Consider the following 21,637-nt stretch of genomic DNA (forward strand, 5'->3'; position numbering starts at 1 on the left):
TTGACAGATTTTGGTTAGGAAATGCCTGTTGGAGCAAGGGGGTTGTAAGACCATGGAGTGGTGCAAAGGCTTCTTAACACAGTGTATAAGCTTCTTCAATGTTTATAATAATTTCATATATGCATACATACACACACAAGTCTCAGACAGACATTTTGGCCTAGAGATTCTTGGTTTGTAGAAGCAGAGGGGGCCTTTTAATTGCCCTTCCTCTTATACGAGGTGTACTTGAACCTTTACAATATCGTTTTAGTTTTTTCACTACTTTTAATTCCTTTTCCTTCACTAACACAATGAAGAGCAGTCCATCACTTCCTGACAAATACACTGACAGCTTGTCATGTCATATCATGGACAGTCGGCACAACAAGGTGTCTGAGGAGCTGAGCTGTGATCAAGTTGTATTTACCTAATAAACTTTCATGCTTTCATGGTGCTCCGTTAGTGGTTCCAAGGTTACTTTCAATGCTCGCTCGGTTGTTACAGAGTTGAGCTGGCATCAAAGATCAGAGAACAGCTGGATCTACATTATTCACAGAGAACAAGAGGAATGGGTCGTACCATGTGTCCAGAATTCTGTTGGAACGCCCGGCTGTCAACAGAAGGTCGCTGTGACGTTCTGCTTTTCACTTCTAAGAAGTGAGGTGCACACATAATGAGATGATGCATAATGTGGCTAGTTTCAGTTGTCATGTGATGCGTTTGCTGTTTTTTGTTTTTTTTTTGTTTTTTTAACAACTACATAGTCACTCAATGCGTGAATGTTCCGTTGCCATTGATATGTTTTGTAATCATTAATTCCTACCACTAATTGCACAGGAGGTGGTTATAATTGTAATTATATGTTGTCTTTTTGTATCACAAATAGACTTGTCAGTGCTGTTAGCAAAGGGCACTGATAAAGGGCACTTTATCTGAACTGTGCTTATGTTAGTGGGAGCAGCAAAGGCAATATATAATCCTGCAACACTGGGACCATTGTTAAACATGAACACGCTTAAATATGAACACAGAACACACAGACTTTGTAAGCTCACCTTGTCTGAACCACATTGCACTAGACAGGATGGCAGTCTATGTTTTGGTGAGCCTACAAGTGCCATTGCATGTGATAGGTTGTCCTAGTGCATGAGGCTTGCTCCGTAAAGTGGTTTTGGCTGAGTAGAGTTCTGTGAAAATAGTGTGCAAATGACATTACATGTTTAAAATCCTGACAAGGTGGTAGTTTTAGCCTTAAAGGATATGATCAGCTCTTAAATTCACTGTGTCCGCCAAGCCTGTTTTAAATCTTGAATTGATTTGGCAAGTAATGAATTCGGCATTTTATAGCAACTTGTCCTCAGTGAATCACAGGCTATAAGTTACGTTGCACAGTTTTATCCTATTACATAGCCTCACAACTTTCAAATGTGTGTGTATTAACATTTGTTGTTAATTTAAACACCCACTTAAAAACCTAGACAGTAAGCCTACATTGATCTATAGCGTTCATTCGATTTTGCATCATACGTACATGTTCAATGGTCACAGTGAACGAATCAAAAAATAAAAAGCTGTACTTACAGATTAAGATGCCAGCAGGTAGAAATATGAGAAGTGTATTGACCTTCTCATGGATCGTGTGGTTGAATATTTAAGAGTGAAGATGGGAGGGGGGTTATGCAGACTCCCCAAAACTTCCCTTCATGTTTTGGTTGTTATGTGCTGTGAAGGATCGGGTAGGTCCAGCTTTCTGCTATTGTTCAGACTTCTGACATTAATATTTTGTCTTATGTCATCTCGGCCTGCTTCCTGATGCACAATACTGCCCCCTGTCAGCCCTGCACGATGTCTTCCCAGGTATGCAAAAGACTTGGCGTTAAGCAATGCGTCAGGGAGTTCTTGGGTTGACGAACTGAAGTTTTGGGCCTGCACTAAGCTTTTAGTATATCTGAATTCTCTTGCCTCGGCTGAAAAGGTGGCAGCGAGGCAGGCCATGGACTCACCTAAGAACAATAAGGTCTTTTGAGGGGGCTGGTTTTCCCTCCTACTGGCTGCCTGTAAAGGTGTGGCATGCTTGGTGTGGTTCCAGACACTTTTTCATTAAGCTTGATATGTGGGTACGTTTATCAGGGCAGCAGTTAATGGTAGAATTGGGGCGTGTGGAGAGCGATGGAGTGTTGATTCCCTGGTGCTATCCCTCTTATGTTTATTACCCATTTTTAGTTTTATTACAGAGATGTACTGGATACAAGTATATTAATATAGATTTTAAATATTTTAATATTAGTTGGAATGAAAGGTGTGACCCAATATGAGTGGCATATTGTTTGTTTGAAATGGAGGTTGTCCAGTTCAGATGTAGAAAGATCAAGTGAATAAACTGGTGAAATGTGTCATAAATGTATAGGATAGAAAGTATGTATTAAAGTGACCAAAGGTTCTAGTTGTGACTGTAGCAAATCCAAATCAATCCATTGCCTGGAGAAGTATCGTTCTTTCAAAGTACAGATAACAGTCACAGATAAAACATTTCAACATAAAGAGAACCCTATTTCATGATCGCAGGGTACTAATGGGTTCTCTGCTATGACTTGCAAAAGTGCCTTTTCCTTCAGATAATCTTCTAATCTAACTATTTCTGCAGTTGTTTTTTGTTTTAGATTATTTCAAGCCAGATGTGATCTTGTAGTTGGAATAATGATCTTGGGTTAGCCTTTTCAAAGCTTGGTGGCAAATTCTGGCAAACGCAAGCACAAGCTTTGCCCAGCATTGCTTTTCAGTGTCTGCTTGCCTGTTTAGTTTGTCCACTTTTAATGTCTGTAGAAGAATCTATAGCTCATAAACATAGTGTGGTCTAGCCAATAAGTCTGGTTAATGGATATTACCATTTTTAATGGATGTTACCAATGTAGGTTCCTTCAATATTTACAGACCCCGTTTCCAGAAACGTTGGAAAACTTTCTAAAAAGGCAGTTAAAATTAAAATCTGTTATTTATTAATTCACTTTAATATTTCACAGACAAAAGACTAAAAAAAGATTTTCAGTGTTTCAGTGAACCTAATTCTGTTTTTATATTTAACAACAGTTTTATATTTTTTAATCATTTGGGAATTGAAGATACAAATTGTTGTAGTTTCGCATGACTTGAGCTGCTCAACAGTCTGTGGTCGCCGTTGACCGATTCTCCTCCTCATGAGACACCATACAATAGAGTGGCTTCATAAATAGAGGCCATATTCTTGACTGGACTGCCTGCAGTCCAGATCTGTCTCCTACAGTAAATGTACCTTGTGCACAGGGCGGCACGGTGGCTCGGTGGGTAGCACTGTCGCCTCACAGCAAGAAGGTCCTGGGTTCGATCCCCAGGTGGGGTGGTCCGGGTCCTTTCTTTGTGGAGTTTGCATGTTCTCCTTGTGTCTGCGTGGGTTTTATTCCGGGAGCTCCGGTTTCCTCCCACAGTCCAAAGACATGCAAGTGAGGTGAATTGGAGATACAAAATTGTCCATGACTGTGTTTGATATAACCTTGTGTACTGAAGAATTTTGTGTAATAAGTAACTACCATTTCTGTCATGAATGTAACCAAAGTGAGTTCTTTGGAAAAGATGTCTTAATGGCAGTATATGTCTCTTTAATTACCAAAATGTGCCTCCATCAATGGTACCTTTACGCACATGCCTCACAGATGCTGTTTTTGCATTTTGCATTGGTAACAGTCTAAATGGTCTTTTTTCATCTTTGTCACTGAATCCTAAGTCTGTTTTTCCCAAAAATCTTTTAATCTGTTTGTGGTATTATGAACTGTAGATGGCAAAAGACCTAAATTATTTGCGATCTTGTGCTGAGAAACATTGTCTTTGAACTGACTGACAATTCTTTCATGAAGTTTGGCACAAGGTGGTGAACCATGACCCACACTTGGTTGCAAAGATTAAGGTTTTGGTGGATGCTTCGAAGTTATTATTAACTGTTAGAAAGTGTCACAACTTTTCTGGAAATGGAGTTTATTTTGTCACATCAGATTTCTCACCTTATTTGTGAAAGGTAGAGTTTAATTTCTCCTGATACAAGTGTAGTCCAGTTTAACTTGACTGTTTATTTTTAATATATGTAATGTTATCTAAGCACACAGCTTAACAGTACTGACACCATTATTTATGATCCTTGAGGTCATCAGTTCAGTGCGCTTGACAACATTGTGTCGAGTATTTCTTGGGTTTATCTGAAACCATAGCCTATCCTCCCTTTGTTATAGAGTGTTATGGTTGTGTACTACATTGAAATGTTTTATTTATCAAGGTAGTATAGGCTGACCACACCTTTTAGTTGATTTCCCGAACAAAGGTCTTCAGATGTGGATTCTCGCTCCAAGATCGCCTCTGGCTTGGTGGGTTATTGCACATTAATTTGCAACCAAGTAAAGCAGGAGATCCAGTTGTGTAATCAAAATTAAGGTCCCAGAATTTGACAGTGTGTATTTACAGGGGTTGGACAAAATAACTGAAACACCTGGTTTTAGACCACAATAATTTATTAGTATGGTGTAGGGCCTCCTTTTGCGGCCAATACAGCGTCAATTCGTCTTGGAAATGACATATACAAGTCCTGCACAGTGGTCAGAGGGATTTTAAGCCATTCTTCTTGCAGGATAGTGGCCAGGTCACTACGTGATGCTGGTGGAGGAAAACGTTTCCTGACTCGCTTCTCCAAAACACCCCAAAGTGGCTCAATAATATTTAGATCTGGTGACTGTGCAGGCCATGGGAGATGTTCAACTTCACTTTCATGTTCATCTAACCAATCTTTCACCAGTCTTGCTGTGTGTATTGGTGCATTGTCATCCTGATACACGGCACCGCCTTCAGGATACAATGTTTGAACCATTGGATGCACATGGTCCTCCAGAATGGTTCGGTAGTCCTTGGCAGTGACGCGCCCATCTAGCACAAGTATTGGGCCAAGGGAATGCCATGATATGGCAGCCCAAACCATCACTGATCCACCCCCATGCTTCACTCTGGGCATGCAACAGTCTGGGTGGTACGCTTCTTTGGGGCTTCTCCACACCGTAACTCTCCCGGATGTGGGGAAAACAGTAAAGGTGGACTCATCAGAGAACAATACATGTTTCACATTGTCCACAGCCCAAGATTTGCGCTCCTTGCACCATTGAAACCGACGTTTGGCATTGGCACGAGTGACCAAAGGTTTGGCTATAGCAGCCCGGCCGTGTATATTGACCCTGTGGAGCTCCCGACGGACAGTTCTGGTGGAAACAGGAGAGTTGAGGTGCACATTTAATTCTGCCGTGATTTGGGCAGCCGTGGTTTTATGTTTTTTGGATTCAATCCGGGTTAGCACCCGAACATCCCTTTCAGACGGCTTCCTCTTGCGTCCACAGTTAATCCTGTTGGATGTGGTTTGTCCTTCTTGGTGGTATGCTGACATTACCCTGGATACCGTGGCTCTTGATACATCACAAAGACTTGCTGTCTTGGTCACAGATGCGCCAGCAAGACGTGCACCAACAATTTGTCCTCTTTTGAACTCTGGTATGTCACCCATAATGTTGTGTGCATTGCAATATTTTGAGCAAAACTGTGCTCTTACCCTGCTAATTGAACCTTCACACTCTGCTCTTACTGGTGCAATGTGCAATTAATGAAAATTGGCCACCAGACTGGTCCAATTTAGCCATGAAACCTCCCACACTAAAATGACAGGTGTTTCAGTTATTTTGTCTAACCCCTGTATGTATCTCTAAAAGAGATTTAAGACATGCTCGTCCCACACCTGCTCCTGTTTTATACTTCAGTGTTTATATTTTCAGGCCACCTGGTGTCTGACTTCAGTCTGAGTCTGCAACTTATGAGGACACCAAGTGACTTGTTGTGTGTTTACTTTCATACTCATAGGCATGTCTGATTAAACAGCCCAACACCATTTACATTTACATAGTTCATTTATATCAAGACATTTCAATAAACAAGCCTAAATTAGCACATGAATGACCTCCAGTTGACCCCCAGTTAGCTCTCCAGTGCTTCAAAATAAAAGAAATGAAATGCATAAAACATGTATGCATATGTTTTTATAGTTATGAAATTAAAGTATTGTTTTAACATTATTCCTCTTTAGTTCATCTTGAGCTAAAATTAATAAATGTAGATTCAAAAAAATACCACCACCTTGCTACTGGAAAGTAAACAGTTCCTTTCACTTTTGGCGACACTACTAAAATAAATCTGTTAACTGACCTGGGTATTTTTGTTCTCTGCATGTTACCCAGTTTATCAAATTATTGCCAAAATCTGCAGGTATCTGATTATTCTGCGCATGTAAACGCATCCGGCAAGGTAAAAGTAACCCTGATGTTGGGGATTTTAAGAGGCTAGTTGTTTACATGATTCTGAATTGTATGTGAACAGAAGTAGGAAATTAAAATAAGAGTTAGTCTTATAGCCCCGAGCATGTGGGTAAAGTTAGGCAGAATATCTTGAATGTTCACTTTAATAAAGATTATTTTTTACAATCATCTCACTGCAGTAAAGGGACATTTTGCAAGCCATTTTTTCAATAAAGAATATAATGTACACTTATTATTTGAGAACCTGCTTCCTGTTTAATGTTATCTGGCATGTTTCTGTACATAGGAAGCATAGGAAGGTTGATTAGTAATACAGAACATGAGAATGAAAAGACTGATTGGTTGTCTGATTTCTGTTTGAGTTGATGTTAGAAGACTATCATTTGTTCAAGGCATTGGATCGTGAACACCATGCTTACAACTATGTCACTTTAATGCTGTGTATGCACATTTAGTTGAGGGGATGAGAAGTTAGCAGAGGAGGTGGTGGTGGAGTCTGGATGACGGCAATTGACAATGCTTGGATGTGAAACTGGCCTATCCAATGCCACCACCTTATTAGTTTAACTGCCAAATATTTTCCTCACAGCACTTGTTCAATAAACCATCATGAGCTCTGTTAAGACCCATATATATTACACTTGTTTTCTTCATTTTTAAATCATTTTTATTTTTTACACTGCCCATGGTTTGTACTGTACAGTGTAATCACTTGCCCCTTCCTTTGTTTTTGCTGTCTTCTGTCTTTTTTCCTGTCTTTTATGTATAGTTAAAGATCTCTGCTTTCTTGCTTTGTTACCTAGCTGTTCTGTTGTATTATTTTGTTTGATTTCAGTTTCAGTATGCTGTTGGGGGCAGAGGGGTTCCAGGTCTTCCTCTCCCACCAGTAGCTGTCACTTGCGGTGCTTTTGCTAATGCTTCATTGTCTTAATATTAAAAATGTCAAACAGTTATTTGTTTTCTCTCGTTTTTGTCTTCACAGCCTCCTGTTTTTGACACTCTGATTTTATTAACATTTTTAATATAACCATAATTCCTAATATGTCATTGTTGACACATTTGAACAGGCATCTGTATGTAACTTACTCCTTAATGAGCAGGAAGAGGACAGTCTAGACTGCAACCCCCAGTGGCCAGTGCCTGGGAAGTAGGTGTTGGCCTCTGCCCAGGTTGGCTTGAGTCCCCCCATTTTACTGTGTGCTTCTTTGAAGTGATTTATAAATAGAAAGTGGGTTACAGGTTTCAAGTGATCTGCTGGAGGCTTTAAATAATTGAAGCATTGCAATGACTAGGGATGGAAAGGAAATGCAGAAGGTGGCTGGAATGTCAAACAATTTTGCTTGTCTTTCTAAAGGGCGTGTACTTTTGGACTGGTAACTGGTTGACAAATCTGTTGTACTATTAAGGCTTAGAACATTTGTCAGGTAAACACAATTTTTAGGTAAAATCTATACTTTCTTTAGGAGGTTGATTATATCTGATTGCAACTGTATGTATTAACAGTTGTATTATAATAAAGAATGCCCACTCAGTTCGCCATTAAAACTTAACTACATGCAGAATTTATGTTTAAAAACACAGTTATGCCAATTAAACTAAACCGCTTTCTCTTTGAAACTTGTTAGTACAGCGTAAGTAGTCTATTATACACTTGGTAGAACCACATTTGGAAATCTAGCACAGAAATAAAACAGTCTAAATGAACAAGGCTGAATGCATAAAGGACATGTTAAACTTTCCTACGATTAAATAACTTACAAATGCCATGTATTTGCTTACTCATTTATTCTGGGTAGTGTGGTACTAAGTCCCGAGCTTAAAGGTGTTTGAGATGTGCAAAAGCACACCTCGGTCATGGTATGGTGTGCGTTACCACTGACACAGTGAGTCCATGGATATTTTGGCAAAACAATGTTAGGACTAATTCTGCACACACAACAACACCGTGTTTTCTTAGACACCATGTGTGTGTGCTTGACTGTCCTGCCTGCAGTCCAGATCTGTCTCCTATAGAAAATGTATGATGCATCAGGAAGAGAAGAATCAGCCAATGGCGACCACAGACTGTCGAGCAAATGACGTCATGTATCAAGCAAGAATTATTATATTAGAAAGTTTGCGCTATAGGTAAAGATAACAATTTTGGTAATGTATGTATTATACATATATAACTACAGTGTATCTATAAAGTAGCTTAAACAGTATTAGCTCATCTGTGTGTTTTAAACATTCTCTCTACAGTCCTCTCTAGTCTATAACATACAGTGGTGTTCAAAAAAATAGCAGTGATTTAAAAAAAAAGTGAATAAAGCACAAAATCATTATAATAACTTTTATTTCCATAAATGCAAATGCACTGAAAATACTACACTTTCAATTCTAAATCAAAACATTAACAAAATGTAGCCAGTTTGTGTTAATCCTTTACAGAAAGTTAAGAAAAATAAATATTAGGCTGTTCAAAAAAATAGCAGTGCCAGCATTTTTTCTTTAAAAACTCAAAAAAATTTATCTATAAACTGAAAATTTTTGAGGTTTCACTTTACTTTAAATTACTGAACTAATATTTAGTGGCATAACAATTGTTTCTGAGATCTGTGTTGCATGGAGTCGACCAACTTCTGGCACCTCTGAACAGGTATTCCAGTCCAGGATGATTAGACTACATTCCACAGTTTTTCTGCAATTTTGGGTTTTGCCTCAAAAAAACGTGTTTCAGATATCAGCCCACAAGTTCTCTATGGGATTGAAGTCAGGGGATTGGGCTGGTCACTCTATTACCTCAATCTTGTTGGTCTGTAACCAAGATGTTTTGGGTCATTGTCATGTTGAAACACCCATTTTAAGCACATTTCTTCTTCGACATAGGGCAACATGATCTCCTCAAGTATTCTGATATATTTAAATTGATCCATGATCCCTCGTATGTGATAAATAGGCATAATACCATGGTATGAGAAACATCCCATATCATCATTTTGTACCACCATGCTTTACTGTCTTCACAGTGAACTTTGGCTTGAATTCAGTGCTCGAGGGTCATCTGACATACTGTCTACGGCCACTAGACCCAAAAGGAACAAGTTTGCTTTCACCAGTCCACAAAATGTTGAGCCGTTTCTCTTTGGACCAGTCAATGTGTTTCTTGGCAAATGTTAACCCATTCAGGACACGTCTTTTTCTTAACAACGGGACTTTGCAGGAGTTCTTGCTGGTAAATTGGCTTCACTTAATCATCTTCTGTACTCACTGGTAACTTCAGATGTTCCTTGATCTTTCTGGAGGTGATCACTGGCTGAGCCTTTGCTATTTTGACTATTCTTCGATCCATTTGAACAGTAGTTCCACGCTTCCTTCTGCGTCTTTCAGGTTTTGATTGTCACTTTAAGGCATTTGAGATCATTTTAGATGAGCAGCCTACAATTTGCTGCACTTCTCTGTATGTTTTTCACTCTACTATCAACTTTTTAATCAAAGTATGCTGTTCATCAGAACAATGTCTGAAACAACCCATTTTACCCAATATTTCAAAAAGAAATGCGCTATGACCAACCTGTGCAACATTTGCCCCCTCCTACCTTAAATAAGGCACAAAATTGACACCCATTCTTCTGCAGAATTAATGACTTCACCAATTGAACTCCTCACTGCTATTATTTTAAACAACCCCCTTTCAATCAATGCTTCAATTACTCAGAATGAACGGCATGCATGTCCTAATTGTTGGGTTTGTTTTGTTTTCAATACTCTACTACACTTTCAAGTAAATTTTTTGCTATGTAGAAATAGCATTTCTACTGAAAACAGTGATTTATCAGGTTAATGGTGTTGGACTGCTATTTTTTTTGAACACCACTGTATGGGTGTAGCAAAGCAGAGAAACTACTGTGCTGACAGGCTACAGGTGTTTGAAATCTCCAGGACTCCATGCATTAAGGGATGGGCTGTTGAAGATGGGCTAGCAGGTTATTTATGCTTGCACAGTGGATACTGGGAAATGTTTTTTTTAATCGTGTTGGTGTACGTTAAAAACAAACAAAAACACTGGTGTTACACAGCATTTTCCACAAATATAAAAGCCAAATGTGGCATTCCTCTTGATTTCAAATCCATGTATAAAAATCCATGTATACAATTTCATTACTTTTTCCATAGAAACTAGTGCTGTATAATATTGCTTAGCATTTCCAATGCCCTCTCTCAGGACCCCTCTGTCCTCCTCCACTTGACCATGTCCAGACCTTTATACAATCTAAACAGTAGTGGCTTCACACAGCTGGGCTCATGGTAGCACAGGATAAATATACAATAGAATCATGGTGCTAAATTTAACGCTGCTGATTTATTTTTTTTTGCTTTGCTCAGCCTAATTCATTTCTTGTTTGCTAAACCATTGAAGTATATTGACTACTGACAAATGCCAGATGTTGGGAGCATAGACATTTTCTGCACTTTAATGTAATATACTCATGCTGATCTGATAAACGTGTCTATCACACGTACGTTGTAGGTTTTATAGGATTAATTAAAACCCTTACCTTTCTTTTTTTCTATTTATGCATTTTCTCCCAATTTGTTAATCTGTCTTCCGCTGCTGGGGTATATTGCGTATATAAATGCCTACTCCGACCCCATGCGCAGTCCTAGTGGACCCCTTCTTTTTGCCCATGCTTTCTGCACAGGCGCCTTTATCTGCTAATCAGGGTCCTTACGCAGCGTTTGAATACCCCACCCAGCAGATACAGTGGCCAGTTATTGTCTGCTGCAGGCACTGCCCATTGTGCCCGCTAGATGGTGCCCAGCCATCTGCAAGCACTGCCTATTGTGCCCGCTAGATGGCCGAGATTAGAACCGAAGTGTTCAGAATCTCGGCGGTGATGTTCTAGCAGACTATCCCACTGTGCCACATGAGCGCCAACCCTTACCTTTCTAACAGGAATAGTTGATAATTAGATGTTGCATTAGAAAAAATAAATGTTATTACTGAGAAGATGCAGTTGAAGTAAACAGAAGCTAAAAGAAATTACTAATACTAAGATTTGCCTTGGAGCTGGGCAGTGTGTTGTCATTCATGAGGATGCCACCAGTGTATCAGTGGGGGGGGCGGTCCGAGTCCTTTTTGTGTGGAGTTTGCATATTCCTCCCACAGTCCAAAAACATGCAGTCAAGTTAATTGGAGACACTGAATTGCCCTATAGGTGAATGAGTGTATGTGTGTGTGTGCCTGCCCTGCGATGGACTGGCCCCATCCAGGGTGTTATTGTGTGCCTTGCGCCCATTTAAAAGCTGGGATAGGCTCCAGCACCCCCCTGCGACCCTAATTGGATAAGCGATTAAGACAGTGAGTGAGTGAGAATTCAATTCACAGGCTGATCACATGGGGCTTAAAACAGTGAGTCTTATTTCCATAAATAATATTCACAATGATAGCAGTACAAATAAAGAGAGGATTATAATTAAAGTGGGACACACACACACACAGAAACTGGTATTGATATCCCAGTGAGGTCCACACACTAGTCTGATCTGAGAATGCTGGGTCATGCGTTCAATATCTGACTGCAACAGAAACATGCCTGCTTCTCACTCTCCTCAGCTACTATGGCATGCTTTCAGCGTTCCAGTCTCTCTGGTTCTCTTTCGTGGAAACTGGGAGGGACTGGGTCATGTTTCAGTCTGTTCTCTTTTCACCACGTCTGTCTGAGTGTTTCTGACACCCCAACACCTCTTGAAGACAGGAATGCTTGCTGTGGAGAACCAGACAACATTACACAGTAAACCTATCTATCAGACACACTGTCAGGTCCTGACATGTAACTGGCTCCTTACACACTGCACAGAGCACCAATGTATCTCAAAGAAACACATATTTACATCTACAGGCAGTTCAGAGCAGCCAACCCACCTTCTGCATATTTTGCAAGGTGGGAAGGAACTTGGGTCTAGAGTAAGCCTGCATGTATGCTAGAAGTTCATACAAAGCTTCTAACAGACAGTGACTGGAATTGATGATCAAACCAAGTTTTCATGTTTCTATGCAGCAACCACTGAACTATCTGTGCCAATGTGATGCTCTGCTTTTGATCAGAGGTTCACAATGTAATATTTAAAGAACCCTAGTCAGTCCAAACACATCTGAAATGCTTAATCAACAACGTACGATGCAGATTATGTAACTACATAAGAAAATTCTTCTTGACTAAATTAAACCACTTCTGGATGACTGATTATGACTGTGTAGATTGTTGTGGGTACAAGTATTTATAACAACTAAACACAGACTTTTTATATGTTTATATTTTATATTATTTTGAATTTAAAACATAGACTTAAGAAATACCTAAATTATTTAGGAAGTGTGACAACTCTGCGTAAGATTAACTGAAACATCCACAATTATCAGATAATTTATAAAGAAGTTTGTCAGCTGTTCACTCCACAGCTTCCCATGACTGATGCATTCAAAATTTGTAGCAGTTAATTGTTTGCTAGTGACACCTACAGAGAAAAAGTTTGTATTATGTTACAGCTTACTATGTTGGCTGACTTTTAGGGCTTGTAGAATAGGTGTCATAAACCAACAATAGACCTGATAACCTGGGTTTGATACTCACATGCAGAAAAGTAAAATGACTATGCTAAATTATCTCTACGTGTAAGTAAGTAAGTAAGTGAATGTGAGGGTGCTGCAATAAACTGGCACCCTGCCTAGGATATTTTCTTGTTTTGCACCTAGCGTTTTACTCTCATTTACTTATTAAGAATAAAAAAATGAACATAGCTGGAGGGATGACAAGAACATAAATGAATTTTTTTATTTGCATTTTGCAGTTAGATCTCAATATAAAATCTGGTTTCTTTAATACTGGTTAAGATGTTGAAAAGATTAATTGTTACTTGACTATTTTAGAAGCTATTTCTATATTAAAACAGAAGAAACACTTTTGGTTGCAAAAATAGACAGAAAAAATAAACAAAAATCTGGAACAGAAAAGTGTGAACTTAGTGAGTTCATTCTTTCTAGAAGTGTTAGAAAATACTGCAAGGATTTTTTATCAGGATGTGTTGATAGAAAATGGCATCCCTGTCATAAACAGAAATATTTTACCTGTCAAATTCAATGTTACCAAGTTAAATTTGTTGATTTATTTAAGTAAGAAGAACAACAAAACAACCTCTGCATCAAACAATTATTTTTTTTTTTTATCACTTATCTGTATATACAGTGGGGTCAAAAAGTATTTAGTCAGCCACTGATTGTGCAGGTTCTCCTACTTAGAAAGATGAGAGAGGTCTGTAATTTTCATCATAGGTACACTTCAACTATGAAAGACAAAATGAGAAAAAAAAATCCAGGAAATCACATTGTAGGATTTTTAAAGAATTTATTCGTAAATTATGGTGGAAAGACAAGCAAGATTTCTGGCTCTCACAGAGCTGTAACTTCTTCTCTAAGAAGCTCTTCTGTCCTCCACTCGTTACCTGTATTAATGGCACCTGTTTGACCTCGTTATCTGTATAAAAGACACCTGTCCACAGCCTCAAACAGTCAGACTCCAAACTCAACCATGGCCAAGACCAAAGAGCTGTCGAAGGACACCAGGAAGAAAATTGTAGACCTGCACCAGGCTGGGAAGAGTGAATCTACAATAGGCAAGCAGGTTGGTGTGAATAAATCAACTGTAGGAGCAATTGTAAGAAAATGGAAGACATACAAGACCATTGATAATCTCCCTTGGGGTCAAGATTTCATCCCGTGGGGTCAAAATGATCATGAGAACGGTGAGTAAAAATCCCAGAACTACACGGAGGGAACTGATGAATGACCTGCAGAGAGCTGGGACCAAAGTAACAAAGGCTACCATCAGTATACACACTACGCCGAGAGGGACTAAAATCCTGCAGTGCCAGGCGTGTCCCCCTGCTTAAGCCAGTACATGTCCAGGCCCGTCTGAAGTTTGCCAGAGAGCATATGGATGATCCAAAAGAGGATTGGGAGAATATCATGTGGTCTGATGAAACCAAAATGGAATTTTTTGGTAAAAACCCAACTCGTCGTGTTTGGAGGAAGAAGAAAAACTCAAGAACACCATACCTACTGTGAAGCATGGGGGTGGAAACATTATGCTTTGGGGCTGTTTTTCTGCAAAGGGGACAGGACGACTGATCCGTGTTAAGGGAAGAATGAACGGGGTCATGTATCATGAGATTTTAAGCCAAAACCTCCTTCCATCAGTGAGAGCATTGAAGATGGAACGTGGCTGGGTCTTCCAGCATGACAATGATCCCAAACTCACCGCTCGGGCAATGAAGGAGTGGCTCCGTAAAAAGCATTTCAAGGTCCTGGAGTGGCCTAGCCAGTCCCCATAGAAAATTTGTGGAGTCCGTGTTGCCCAGCGACAGCCCCAAAACATCACTGCTCTAGAGGAGATCTGCATGGAGGAATGGGCCAAAATACCAGCTACAGTGTGTGCAAACCTGGTGAAGACTTACAGGAAACGTTTGACCTCTGTCATTGCCAACAAAGGTTATGTTACAAAGTATTGAGTTGAACTTTTGTTATTGACCAAATACTTATTTTCCACCATAATTTACAAATAAATTATTTAAAAATCCTACAATGTGATTTCCTGGATTTTTTTTTCTCATTTTGTCTTTCATAGTTGAAGTGTACCTATGATGAAAATTACAGACCTCTCTCATCTTTCTAAGTAGGGGAACCTGCACAATCAGTGGCTGACTAAATACTTTTTGGCCCCACTGTATTTCTAAAGAAAAAAAATACTCAAATAACATTTATGTTGTGTAAAGATTTGGACACTCTTCTCGGTCAGTAATACCCTACATCACAGATTGGAAGCACTTTTTGTAGCCAGCTATGAATAATTTAATTCTTGTTTTAGGAATTTCTACCCACTTTCTCTTTCATAATGCTTTTAGTTTGGCACCCAGGCTTATGCCCAGGATTTCTGGAACAGACCTCACTTTCCAATCCTGACAATATATATCATTCATTCATTGTCTGTTTTACCACCACTTTATTTTATTGGTCATTGGTTGCAGTGGGTCTGATACCTTAGGCAAAAGGCAGAACACCCCCCCCTTCCTTCCCCAACAGGTCACTAGTCCATCACAGGGCACTCACACTAGGGCAGTATCTAGTATCTCCAATTGGCCTGACTGCATGTTTTTAGACTTGTGGGTGGAAATCAGGAGAACATGCAAACTCTACACAGACATTTTCCTTGCTGTCAGGCTGGAAATCGAACCTGGGTTCTTCTTGCTGTATTGTGACAGTGCTACCCACTGTGCTACCAGAAAAAATCGGTTATTGAAAAAAAATTGCAGCAGTTTTTAATTGAAGCTTTTAAACTTCTGTTTGACATGCATTATCCCCAAAATGACCTAAATTTGCCTTATTACTTTTTTTAATGCATTTTCTCCCCATTTTTCTCCCCATTTAGCACACTCAATTTTTTATCTTCCGCTGCTGAGAGATACCAGATTGCATCCAAGGAGAGCACGTTGCTGTACACGCCTCTTCCGACACGTGTACAGCCCTCCTCTTCTCGCCCCTGCATTCTGCACAAGCGTCTCTTCCGCCAATCAGGGTCCCTACACAGCGTATGAAGACCCACCCACCCACACATAGTCCGGCCCCCACCCTGCAGATACGGTGGCCAATTAGTATCTGCTGCAGGCACTGCCAATTATACCCGCCAGATGGCGCCCAGCCGACCGGTGGCAACACAGAGTTTCGAACCGAGGAGTTGCTGGAGTGCTGGTGTGCTAGTGGAATATCCCGCTGCGCCACCTGGCCGCCCCCTTATTACTTTTTTTAATTGTCTAATTATGATTGATTGGCCTAGAACTCCTGCCACGGTTATACACTGATATTGTTAGGATCCGCCAGCACTTACCTTTTATTTTCAGGGTTTCCCAGCGTTTTGTTTTCATTCCGGTTTGTATTTTGTTTTTCTCCGTTTTCTTTAGTTTCCCCGATCGCTTTTGTTCCTGGTGGTGGTTTGCGTTTGTTTTCCCGTTTTGCTCCCTTCTCCCCCTAGCGGCCTGGAGCGGTACTGTTTTCGGAGGTTGCTGCGGTTCCAGCCAATAGATCGCTGGAGGGCGGACCCCACACACACCTGCGCCTCATTCCTCATCTCATCAACTCCTGCATTTAAACGCCGGCTTTTCTCTCACTCGTCGCCAGATTGTCTGCTTGCCATACGGTACACAGACGGCCGTTCGTTGTGTCCTTAAACCGTGAGTCCTCTTCTTGTACCTTCTCCTCTTTAACGTATTTTGTTTTTCATCGCCTCCTAGACCTTCCCCCCGTTCCTGCGTTCCTGCCGTTCCTGGTTTCCTGTGTTCCTGCCGTTCCTGGTTCTCCTATGTTCCTGCCGTTCCTGGTTCTCCTGTGTTCCTGCCGTTCCTGGTTTTCCTGCCGTTCCGCCGTTCCTGGTCATCCTGCATTCCTGCCGTTCTTGGTTCTCCTGCGTTCCTGCCATTCCTGGTCATCCTGCATTCCGGTTCATCACTCCTGGTCATCAGTCCGCCCTGCAGTTCCCCGGCGCTTCCAGTACCGCTCCTGCCGCTCCCCTCTCGTTTTCTGTTATCTTTTTGGTTGTTTGTTTTTGTCGTTTATTTATTATTTGTTTAAATAAAATATCGTATTATCACTTCTGGGTTTTGTTGTTTGTGCACTCGCCTTTGGGTTCCCCCCTAGTCTTTGGTGGGTTATTAACTAACCCTAACAGTACAATCTGGCCACCATGGAACCCACGGGTGCACAAACGGTTGAGGGGATCCTTATCCGCCATAACCAGATGCTGGGGACACTCAGCCAGCAGCTCGCTGACTTGACCCAGCAGGTAGTACGTCTAATACCTCCTAATCCTGTACCTCTTGCTCCTTCCCAGGTTCCGGTCGTACCTCCGACGGGTCCCGTGGTTCCAGGGTCCTCCGTGGAAACACCTGTCCCCAACCCCGAGCCCTTCTGTGGAGACCTGGAGAGGTGCAGAGGGTTTTTGTTCCAATGCGAATCCATTTTCCGTCAGCGTCCCACTACCTTTGCCACCGAGGCCAGTAAGGTGGCCTTTATTATTGGTCACCTGAGAGGCAGGGCCCTGACCTGGGCCGAAGCGGTACAGTCACAGACGGACCCTCGAGAGGGCTCGTTTGTTGACTTCCTCGCCCGGTTCAGGACAGTGTTTGACCACCCGGATTATTCGGGGAGTGCCTCTTCCCGACTATTTTCCCTGCACCAAGGTTCCCGGTCCGTGGCTGATTATTCTATTGAGTTCTGGACCTTGGCCGCCGACTCGGGGTGGAACGACGAGGCCCTCCGGGAGGCTTTCCGGCAAGGTCTCATCGACTCCCTGAGGGATGAGTTGGCGGCAAGGGACGAGAGCCCCGACCTCCACTCCCTGGTAGCTCTGGCCATCCGCTTGGATAACCGCCTCCGCAGCCGCCGCCATGAAAGGGCGGCCAGAACCGGTTCCAGGCTACCTTCCCCTTTGACCTGTTCGAGCCCCTCAGAGCCCTCAGGTGCCTCCAGTGTTGCCCCTATACCCTTAGTACCAATGCCTGAACCCATGCAGTTGGGGCGTGCCCGGTTAACCCCCCAGGAGCGGGCTAACCGCTTCAGGGCCGGGCAATGCCTTTATTGTGGTCAGGCAGGCCATATTCTCCGGGCATGCCCTGTCCGGCCAAAAGAGGGCGCCCGTCAGTAGCCGTGGGGGTACTGGCGGGCGACTCTCAGCTATCCCCCCTCCCACAACTATCCCAATCCTCCCAGCAACGCCACCTCCGCATGCAGGCAACCCTTTGTTGCCATGGCTGCTCGGTCCCTCTCCAGGCCTTGGTGGACTCGGGTGCGGAGGACAACCTGTTAGACGAAGGGCTGGCAAGTCAGCTGGGGGGGACCCTGGAGCCCCTGGACCCTCCTATCACTGCGCGAGCCCTGGATGGACGGATCATTGCCCGGGTGACCCACCGTACCGCGCCTTTGTCCCTGATCCTCTCAGGAAACCACCGGGAGACCCTCTCCTTCGTAGTTATCAAAGCTCCTCAGACCCCCCTGGTCCTAGGCTACCCCTGGTTGGCACGTCACAACCCCCACATCGACTGGGCTCGTGGACGAGTTGTGGCTTGGAGCGACTTTTGCCACGCCAATTGTCTGGTCTCCGCCATCCCTCAGCCGGGGAACGGGACAAGCACCACCCCCTCTGCAGCATCCCCTGACCTGTCCAAGGTGCCCCGGGAGTACCACTTCCTCCGCGAGGTGTTCAGCAAGTACCGGGCCCAGTCTCTACCCCCTCACCGACCCTACGATTGTGCCATCGACTTGCTGCCTGGTGCCCCACTGCCTACCAGTCGGCTCTATAACCTCTCTCGTGCTGAGAGGAGCACGATGGAGAGCTACATCTCGGAGTCTCTGGCCGCCGGAATCATCCGCCCCTCATCATCTCCCGTAGGAGCTGGTTTCTTTTTTGTCGAAAAGAAGGATAAGACCCTGCGGCCATGCATCGACTACCGGGGCCTCAACCAGATCACGGTCAAGAACCGGTATCCCCTGCCGTTGATGTCGTCGGCCTTTGAACCCCTGCACAGTGCTACCATCTTCACAAAGTTGGACCTGCGTAACGCGTATCACCTGGTGCGGATCCGAGAAGGCGACGAGTGGAAGACGGCGTTCAACACCCCGCTCGGCCACTTCGAGTACCTCGTAATGCCCTTCGGGCTTTGTAACGCCCCAGCAGTCTTCCAAGCCTTGGTCAACGATGTGCTCAGAGACTTCCTCAACCGGTTCGTGTTCGTCTACCTTGACGACATCTTGATTTTTTCCAAGTCCCGGGAAGAACACGGAGCGCATGTCCGGAGGGTCCTCTCTCGGTTATTAGAGAACAGATTGTTCGTCAAGGTCGAGAAGTGTGAGTTCCACGTCGACTCTGTGGAATTCCTCGGGGTCGTTCTGGAGAGCGGCCAGGTTAGAGCCGACCCCCACAAGATCCGAGCGGTCACAGAGTGGCCTACCCCTACCACTCGGAAGGAGCTCCAACGCTTCCTGGGTTTCGCTAACTTCTACCGACGATTCATCCGAAACTACAGCCACGTGGCAGCACCCCTCACTCGCCTCACCTCGACTAAGATTTCCTTCACCTGGCCCCGGGAGGCAGAGGAAGCTTTCCTCCGGCTCAAGACTTTGTTCACTTCCGCCCCCATCCTCATCCAGCCCGACCCCGACAAGCAGTTCGTGGTGGAGGTGGATGCATCCGATACTGGGGTAGGGGCTGTGCTCTCCCAGCGGGTGAGTCCCGAGAACCCTCTGCACCCTTGTGCTTTTTTTTCACGTCGCCTTTCTTCAGCTGAGGCCAATTACGATGTCGGGGACCGTGAGCTACTGGCGGTGAAACTGGCCTTGGAGGAGTGGAGGCACTGGCTGGAGGGGGCCGCTCAGCCCTTTGTCGTCTGGACGGACCACAAGAATTTGTCTTACGTCCAGACGGCAAAGAGGCTGAACGCCAGGCAAGCCAGATGGGCACTGTTCTTCGCCCGTTTTGATTTTACTTTGACCTACCGGCCTGGATCCCGGAACATCAAACCGGACGCCCTCTCTCGCCAGTTTGCCCCGAAGGAAGCCCTCACCTCTTCCGAGACTATCCTCCCGCCGAGTCGACTTGTTGGGCTCCTCACTTGGGACGTTCGTCGTCTAGTCACCGAAGCCCAGGCCCAGGAACCAGACCCCAGGACAGGAACCCAAACCCGTCTCTTCGTCCCGGCCACAGCTCGCTCGCCGGTCCTTCAATGGGCCCATGAGTCCCGCGTCGCCTGCCATCCCGGGACTAGTCGTACCTTATCCTTCCTAAAGAGGCATTTCTGGTGGCCATCCTTGGAGAAGGATGTTGGGGAATTTGTGGCGGCCTGTACCACCTGTGCACGCAGCAAAGCATCCCATCAATCTCCTGCGGGGCTACTTCAGCCTCTCCCTATCCCGAGTCGCCCATGGTCCCATATTGCCTTGGACTTCGTCACGGGCCTTCCGGATTCCAACGGGAACACAGTCATCCTCACCATCGTTGACCGGTTTTCCAAGGCCGTACATTTTGCTGCTCTGCCGAAGCTCCCCACAGCCTTCCAAACAGCAGAACTTTTAGTTAATCTAGTTTTTCGCGTTCATGGAATACCATTGGACATTGTGTCAGACCGAGGACCCCAATTCACCTCCCAGGTTTGGAAGGCCTTCTGCAGGGCACTGGGCGCCACAGTCAGCTTGTCCTCCGGCTTCCACCCACAGTCCAACGGTCAGGCGGAGAGGACCAACCAGGGCCTGGAGTCGGCCTTACGGTGCATGGCTGCTCGCAACCCCAAGGCCTGGAGCTCCCACCTGGCCTGGGTCGAGTATGCCCACAACTCTCTGGTGTCATCTGCCACAGGATTGTCCCCCTTCGAGGCCTCCTTAGGCTACCAGCCACCACTGTTCCCCGAACAAGAAGCCGATGTGGCAGTCCCCTCTGTTGGGCACCACCTTCGCAGGTGCCGAAGACTCTGGCGCTCCACCAGGACCACCCTCCTGCGCACTCGGGACGCCAACCAGCAGTCGGCCGATCGTCGTAGAAGACCGGCCCCCCCCTATGCTCCTGGTCAAGCTGTCTGGTTGTCCACCCTTCACATCCCCTTGCGTGTCGAGTCTCGGAAACTCTCCCCCCGCTTCATCGGCCCCTACACCGTCGAGAAGATCATCAACCCCACGTCGGTACGACTGAAACTTCCCCGCCACATGCGGATCCACCCCACATTCCACGTCTCCCAGCTCAAGCCCGTGGTTTCCTCACCCTTGAACCCTCCGACCGAACCCCCACCACCCCCCCGGCTCATCGATGGGCATCCGGCATACACGGTTCGCCGGTTGCTGGATGTCCGTAGACGTGGTCGGGGCCTCCAATACCTGGTAGATTGGGAGGGTTATGGGCCTGAGGAGCGGTCGTGGGTTCCCCGGGTTGCCATCCTTGACTCCAACCTGGTCCGTGAGTTCCACCGTCTACATCCCGATAGACCCGGTAGGCCACCTAGAGGTGGCCGTTGAGGGGGGGGTACTGTTAGGATCCGCCAGCACTTACCTTTTATTTTCAGGGTTTCCCAGCGTTTTGTTTTCATTCCGGTTTGTATTTTGTTTTTCTCCGTTTTCTTTAGTTTCCCCGATCGCTTTTGTTCCTGGTGGTGGTTTGCGTTTGTTTTCCCGTTTTGCTCCCTTCTCCCCCTAGCGGCCTGGAGCGGTACTGTTTTCG

Source organism: Trichomycterus rosablanca, chromosome 10 (assembly GCF_030014385.1).
Source record: "Trichomycterus rosablanca isolate fTriRos1 chromosome 10, fTriRos1.hap1, whole genome shotgun sequence".
In the NCBI taxonomy this organism is placed as follows: Eukaryota; Metazoa; Chordata; class Actinopteri; order Siluriformes; family Trichomycteridae; genus Trichomycterus; species Trichomycterus rosablanca.